Genomic DNA, 8,461 nt, shown 5'->3' with positions numbered 1-8,461 from the left:
CTATGCATCATTCAAGAAATTTAAAGTCTACCAGATGGACGTGAAGAGTGCATTTCTGAATGGTCAGTTGCAGGAAGAAGTTTATGTTGAACAACCACCAGGTTTTATCAATCATTCTTTTCCTAATCATGTGTATTATTTGAACAAAGCCTTATATAGTCTTAAACAAGCTCCAAGAGCTTGGTATGAAACTTTTTCAAAATTCCTAACTGATCATGATTTTACTGTTGGATCAGTGGACAAGACTTTGTTCAAATTTTATAAGAATGATCACATTTTAATTTTTCAAATTTATGTTGATGATATTATTTTTGGGTCAACTAACCTCAAATTATGCGAGAAATTTGCTAAGTTAATGCAGGAAAAATTTGAGATTAGTATGATGGATGAACTGACATTTTTCCTCGGTCTGAAAGTAAAGCAGCTGGAAACTATTACTTTTATCTGTCAGACCAAATGTAGAGGCCTAAAAATCCTTACTTGAAAATTTGCGGAAAATTTAAAATTTTTCTTTTAAAATAAATGGAGTGCCTCATTCATACCAAAAACTGATAAAATATTTAACGTTCAAAACAGCAGCGGAAGAAATTATTACTTGCCAAAATAACAAGTTAAAGTATTCAATAACTAATAAAATATTTGAGCATCAAAATGGCAAGTGCTGAAACTGAGGTCCTCGGGTGCCACTACTGCCGACTCGAGCTAGCTCACTGGTCCCCGCCCTCGATCCCGACATCATCAGTACCTACAACAATCAAGTCTAGTGAGTCTAAAGACTCAACATGCATATATCGTAAATAACGAGTAAATATAGTAAAATTGCATGGGAGTAAAATTTCATGTCATGAGGCATATCGTAAAATGTCGTGTCATGATTAATTATAATACGTGCATAGCTGAACTGAAAATCATAGTGAAACTGTTTGCTCCTTGGAGCCCTGTACTGAAATAGCATATAATAATTTTCTGTGAGATTATGGTCTACGCAAGTGGTCCCTGAACTGAACTGAACTGAGCTGACCGATACTGGTGACCGGACCGATACTGGGGATCGGATTTACGTCTGATCAGACTACTGCCACAGTACTGGGTGAAACAACTGAACTGACCGGTAACTGGTGACCGGGCCGATACTGGGGACCGGACTTAAGCATGATAGTAAAGTGACCACAAGCAATATCGCATAAATCTCAAAATTTGTATTTTTGCACGTAATATAATTAAATAACTGAATTAAATATCCTGTACCCATTTTACTGCTTGGATTGGATCGCTCCCAGGCTCGCTGCAACCTAAATATGCCATGAAAAATATGCAATAGATTTATGGGACCAAACTATACAATAACCTTCAAAAATGTGACAATTACGCCTACCGACTTCGTATTAAATCATGACTCCGAGCCAACCCGAACCAACACTGAACCATCATGTAGTCATGATTAAAATACGTCTAAAATGATCAAATAATGCTCCTAAAATGGTGAGGGCCGAAATCTAGGTGAATGGAGGCCAAAACATGAAACGCTCTTTCGAGAGTCAATTTGGCACATCGCACCGTAAATTCTCGTACGACCTCAAAAATGATCCGAATCACAAACGGCCAAAAACGTGGCCTTCTTAACTCAATGAGGTACTGTCCAGTCCAAGGCCATAGGCTAAAAGCCAACCAAGAACACGAACGAGCCACCGAACCGACGCAGCAAGTTGCTGTCCAGAAAATTCCAGCAGCTGCGCTTGGTTTCCTTACGTCGTTTTCGAGACTACCGGCCATTGGGGCTTGAACCACCGACCAGAGACTCTTATCAACATCCCAAGGAATGATTCGAATCATGGCTAAGGGCTTTAGACCAGCCACAATTCGAAGTATTCCAGCAACAATCGAAAAGATTCACCCGAGAGCACCTTTGCGCGCGTGAGGGGTGTTTTGCTTCGCTTGCTGTCTCGACTCGTTCCAGTGGCCATTTGATTGACCATGGCACGACCTAGACTTCATGGGGCATGGTGTGAACCGTGGCTAAGGGCCATAGGCCAACCAAGATCCACACCGTTCCACCATACTCGAACCAACACATGCAGTAAAAATCAAAGGGGCCGAGAAGGGGAGGGGCTGTTCTTGCGTTTGATTTAAAAACCGATGCACCATGGACCAAGCCACCAAAATGGCGACTTAGCCACGTCTTATACATGCTAGGGAATTGATCTAACCATGGCTATAGGTCCTTGGGGCAGCCATGATCCGATCCATTCCCTTATGACAGCAACATCAGATTTTTTCGAAACACAAATGGACACAAATGGAGTTGCTGTCATTTTCTTGGTCTCGGCTGACATGGGACTCAAACCACTGGACAAATGTGTTCCTAACATGTCCTAGTACATGCCTAGGATCAGCTTTGGGAGCCTGGAAGTCGAACCAATACCTGCAACAATGAAAACTAGCCAACCCGTGAAGCATCATGAAAACCGAAAAATCTGCATGCTATTTTTCTGAAAATTTCTTTGATGTATTTTCGGTTTTTGACATGGGAAATGATGATCATGTAATGAAAAATAATTGATAATAGGACTTGATTGAAGAGTCAAGGAAGAATATATGCATGCCTGGTTTTGTTTTGATAGAAAACGAAAGAACGAGACGATACAGCGCGGAGGAGGTGGAGTGTTCTTGCTACCTTGTTCTTCACTCGATTTTTCTCTCTTGTTTTTCCCCTAGGACCTCACGACTTTTAGCTCTTAATTTCTCTCAGATTTCGGTGATGGGGAGGGGAAGAAATGGTGGTTAGGGGAATGAGGGAGATAGGTGCAAAATATAGGGAAAAATGCAAGACCAAGTCTACTCTTTTTTGAATTTTGAATTTTGGTTTGATATCAAATATTTGTTGGGTGTTTTGTTAGATGCAAATGACCGAATCCTACATGTTTTACAAGGCTAGGATATTGGTTATTAATTAATTAATTAAGGGTGATTAATAATTAAAAAGTTAGCATGCTAAACTTAACAAAGAATGGGTCAAAGATGATGAGTTGGCAAGGCAATACTTAATCATCTAGGGGGCCGAAATTCAACAATAAAATGAAGGGGAAAATGTTGCTTATTTAGTAAATTTTTATCCCTTAAAAGCCTTACCTATCTTTTAAATAATTTAGTGAATTAACCCCTTAATTATTGGAACTTAAATGAACTAATTTTCTACTCACCTCAAGTAACTTAAATAATTCCTTAAACTCCCTTTTTAACTTAAATGAACTTACTTGCTAGCTAAAATAAATTCTGGAAAAGTTTCGTGAATCTTAAATTTTATCTCTAAACTCCAACTCCAGTCCGGCCTCACTGAAATAACTGAAATGCTAAAAAATTAAACTGCTACGGAAAATAATTAAATTTAAATACTCATGCAATAAAAATCATTTTAATTTAAATAATAGAATTATGCATGGCTTATACGTAGTCTAAGTTACGGGTTCTACAATCCTCCCCCCCTTAAAGAGAATTTCGTCCTCGAAATTAAAACTCACCGAATAACTCGGGGTATCGCCTCCTCTTCTCTGGCTCAGACTCCCATGTTGCTTCCTCCTCTGAATGGTTGAGCCACTTGACTTTCACTCGCTTAACCAGCTTGTTCCGAAGCTTCTTCTCCTGCCTGTCTAGGATCTGCACTGGTCTCTCCTCATAAGATAGGTTTGGAGTAAGTTGCAACGGCTCGAAGTTTAATACATGCGAAGGATTCGCCATGTACTTCCTCAGCATAGAGACGTGAAAGACATTGTGTACTCCGGCCGGATTCGGCGGAAGAGCCACACGATAGGCTAGCGTCCCAACTCTGTCGAGGATCTCAAATGGTCCAATGAATCTCGGACTGAGCTTCCCTTTCTTTCCGAACCTCATGACACCCTTCATGGGTGCCACCTTCACAAAAACATGATTGCCCACTGCAAACTCTAAATCTCTCCTCCGGTGATCGGCATAACTCTTCTGTCGACTCTGAGCAGTCTTCATCCTATCACGGATCCGGGCTACTACATCGACAGTCTGCTGTATAATCTCTGGACCCAACTCTGCTCTCTCTCCTACTTCATCCCAATGAACAGGAGATCTGCACTTGCGACCATATAGTGCTTCATACGGAGCCATTCCTATAGACGACTGAAAGCTGTTGTTATAGGTGAACTCTACCAATGGCAAGTTCGACTCCCAACTCCCTGAGAAGTCAATGACGCAAGCACGGAGAAGATCCTCCAAGATCTGAATAACTCGCTCTGACTGCCCATCTGTCTGCGGATGGAAAGCTGTGCTAAACAGCAACTTCGTACCCATGGTCGAATGCAAACTCTTCCAAAACGAGGAAGTAAATCGGGGATCTCTGTCAGACACGATAGAAACTGGAATGCCGTGAAGTCGGACTATCTCTCGGATATACAACTCCGCATACTGAACCATAGTGAAAGTCGTCTTAATAGGCAAGAAGTGCGCTGATTTGGTAAGACGATCTACAATCACCCAGATAGCATTCGATCCTCTGGCTGACTTCGGCAATCCTGTCACAAAATCCATGGTAACGTTCTCCCACTTCCACTCGGGAATAGGAAGAGGCTTGAGCAAACCTGCTGGTCTCTGATGCTCGGCCTTCACTAACTGGCAAGTCAGACACTCGGATACAAATCGTCTGATGTCTTTCTTCATCCCAGGCCACCAATACAATAGCTGTAGATCTTTGTACATCTTCGTACTCCCTGGATGAATAGAGTACGGCGACATATGGGCCTCTGATAAGATGTCTGCTCGGATAGAATCACTGCTAGGAACCCATATCCTGTCTCGGTATCTCAGTATGCCGTCGCTGACTGAATACAAAACACTGCCCTTGGCCTCATCTCTCTGCTTCCACTTGGCCAACTGCTCATCTGCTGCCTGACCACTGCGAATACGGTCAAGAAGGGAAGACTGAATGGTCAAGGTAGATAGACGGGGAACTCTACCTCGAGGATAAGTCTCAAGATCAAACCTCTGCATCTCAAACTGAAGAGGTCTCGAAACTGCCAAATGAGCCATCACTGCAACTTTTCTGCTCAGTGCATCTGCAACTACATTAGCCTTACCCGGGTGGTAGCTAATGTCACAATCGTAGTCTTTCACAAGCTCCAACCAACGCCTCTGACGCATGTTCAGCTCCTTCTGCGTAAAGAAATACTTGAGGCTCTTGTGGTCGGTAAAGATCTGGCACTTCTCTCCATACAGATAGTGCCTCCAAATCTTCAAGGCAAAAACTACGGCGGCCAACTCTAAATCATGGGTAGGGTAGTTCTTCTCATGAGTTTTCAGCTGTCTAGAAGCATAAGCTATCACCTTCCCATGCTGCATCAATACGGCGCCAAGACCGAGCTTCGAAGCATCGGTATACAGAACAAACTCACCGGGCCCTGACGGCATGGCCAAAACTGGTGCTGAGATAAGAGCTTGCTTCAAAGTGTCGAAGCTCTTCTGACACTCCTCGCTCCAAACAAATTTCACATTCTTCTTTGTCAGTGCTGTGAGTGGAACTGCAATCGAGGAGAATCCCTTGATGAACTTCCGGTAATATCCTGCTAGGCCAAGAAAACTGCGGATCTCGGATGCATTCTGAGGCACTACCCAATCTCTGACTGCTGCAACTTTCGCTGGGTCCACCTCAATGCCACTGCTAGAAACAATGTGGCCTAAGAACGCCACCTTCTCCAACCAGAATTCGCATTTACTGAACTTTGCGAATAGTTTGTGCTTCTGCAATGTCTGCAACACTGTAGTCAGATGCCTGCTGTGATCCTCCCGATTCTTGGAGTAGACGAGGATGTCGTCTATGAATACTATCACGAACTGATCGAGGTACGGCTGAAATACGCGATTCATGAGATCCATGAAGATCGCTGGCGCATTCGTCAAACCGAACGGCATCACAAGGAACTCGTAGTGGCCATAACGAGTCCTGAAAGCTGTCTTCGAAACATCAGCATCTCTCACTCTCAACTGGTGATAACCGGAACGCAGATCTATCTTAGAGAAAATCGAAGCTCCCTGCAACTGGTCAAACAGATCCTCAATCCTCGGAAGTGGGTATTTATTCTTCACTGTAACCCTGTTCAACTCCCGATAGTCAATACAAAGCCTCATCGAGCCATCCTTCTTCTTAACAAACAAGACTGGCGCGCCCCAAGGTGAGAAACTAGGGCGAATGAACTCCTTGTCAAGAAGTTCCTGAATCTGCTTCTTAAGCTCTGCCATCTCTGTCGGGGCTAGTCGATACGGCGCTTTTGAGATCGGAGCCGTACCTGGCATAAGCTCGATGGAAAACTCCACCTCTCTCTCAGGTGGAACACCAGAGACGTCCTCAGGGAAAACGTCTACGAAGTCTCTAACAATCGGAACATCTGAGGCTGACTGACTGGGTGCCTCGGGGACAGATATAAAAGTTGCTAAAAATGCCCGACACCCTCTATGCATGAGCTTTCTAGCCTGAACATATGGAATAATGCGCGGTAAAGGAAAGTACCTGTCCGGCTCAAATAAGAACTGAGTCATCCCAGGCGGTCGAACTAGAATGGATCTCCGCTGAAAGTCGATCAAAACTCTGTTCCGCGATAGCCAGTCCATCCCCAGAATGATGTCAAACTCTGGCATCGGCAATAAGATGAGATCCGCATAAACAAGATTTCCATGCAGCTCAAGGTCTATGTCTCGGATCACGCTGGTGGCGGTTATCTCCTCTCCCGAAGGCAATGACACCGAATAGGCTACATCTAGCCCGATGGTCTTAACTTTGAGAAAGTTTGCAAAGACCTCTGAAATAAATGAGTGGGTAGCCCCTGAATCTATCAGGGCTTTGGTAGCTGAGCCAGCTATGAAAATTCTCCCTGAAAGTTCGGAACACTAAGCTGAACCCAAATAATCACAAGAGCTAAGCTTATAGACATGCAAAGGTCACAGTTCTTCTAACTAAATCCCGAAAATAATACTGAGTAGAGCATGCAATCCTATCGCAATTCTAAGTTCAAAATCTTAATCCCGATTCCCAAAACATTGGAATGCAAATGTAACTTAAAGCTGTAAGGTACCTGTCATCAGCATGGTGTCAGGGTTCGTCTCCGCAGCATGGAGAGCAAAAACTCTGCCTTGGGTAGGCAGATTCTTCCGGGGGCACTGCCGTAGCATGTGGTCCGTGCTGCCACACTTAAAACATTTCCCTGAGCCAAACATGCATGCTCCCGGATGACGGCGTGAGCACTTGGGACAGACTGGGTGCTCAAAGGTCCTCGGGACGACACGTCCCTGCTGCTGCTGCTGCTGCTGCTCCTGCTGAGGTCCTCCTCTGTTCCTGGGCGGGCCGTGATACGGCCTCTTATGCTGATGCTGGTGCTGCTGAGGAGGAGGACGGCGGTGTGGTATCTGAACTGGTCGCTTTCCCAAGCGATCCCTCTCTATATCTCGCTGGTCCTGCTCTGCGGCCAGAGCTCTGGAGACGGCGACCTCGTAAGTAGTAGGGTCAGACACCCTAACATCACGGCGCAAGATCGGCCGTAAACCCACCAAGAAATGCATCAACTTGGCTTTAGCATCGTTCGCGATCAAGGGCACAAAGTGACAACCCCTCTCGAACTTACGGATGAACTCCGTAACCGTCAGATCCCCCTGTCTAAGGCTCATAAACTCCGTGGTCAATCGGGTGCGCACCTCATCCGTAAAATACTTGGAGTAGAATACCTCCGTGAAACGTGTCCATGACAGGGTAGCCAAGTTAAGGGCTACTGAAGCTCCTTCCCACCATAAGCGGGCATCTCCTCCGAACAGATAAGAGGCACAACGAACTCGATCTGCATCTCCAAGCTCCATGAACTCGAAAATAACCTCGAGGGACTTGATCCAGCCCTCGGCAACCATGGGGTCCGTCGTCCCAGAAAACTCCTTTGGACGCATCTTCATGAATCTCTCGTATACTGCCTCAGGCTCTGTCGGCCTGGTCGCCACAGCATTGTTCTCCGCAAACTGCGCGAAGAACCGAGTCATCCCAGCTAGCATCTGGGCATTCATGTCCGGTGGTGGTGGAGGTGGTAAGTCTCTCTCCTGCCTCTGCTCCTCCCTGTCCTCCTGGCGAGGCTCCTCATTTATAGTGCGCTCGAGAATGCGTCTAGGGGGCATACTGTTCCATACATAACCCATACGTAACTAACATGCATAATTCCATAATTTATTTAAATTTAAGTACTTAACAACAACATAAATCTGGAATTAAAACATTTCATGTAAACATGCTGTTAAATAATTCATGCTTTAAATAAAATGCGTAACTGTAAAACTTACAGACCGACGACGTGACTTCATGAGCTTCTCGCGGTCAGTAGTAGTGCAACCCTTTACAGAACCATTGCTCTGATACCAGATGTAGAGGCCTAAAAATCCTTACTTGAAAATTTGCGGAAAATTTAAAATT

This window comes from Primulina huaijiensis, chromosome 1 (assembly GCF_012295235.1).
Source record: "Primulina huaijiensis isolate GDHJ02 chromosome 1, ASM1229523v2, whole genome shotgun sequence".
Lineage (NCBI taxonomy): Eukaryota > Viridiplantae > Streptophyta > Magnoliopsida > Lamiales > Gesneriaceae > Primulina > Primulina huaijiensis.
This window is presented reverse-complemented; position numbering follows the sequence as displayed.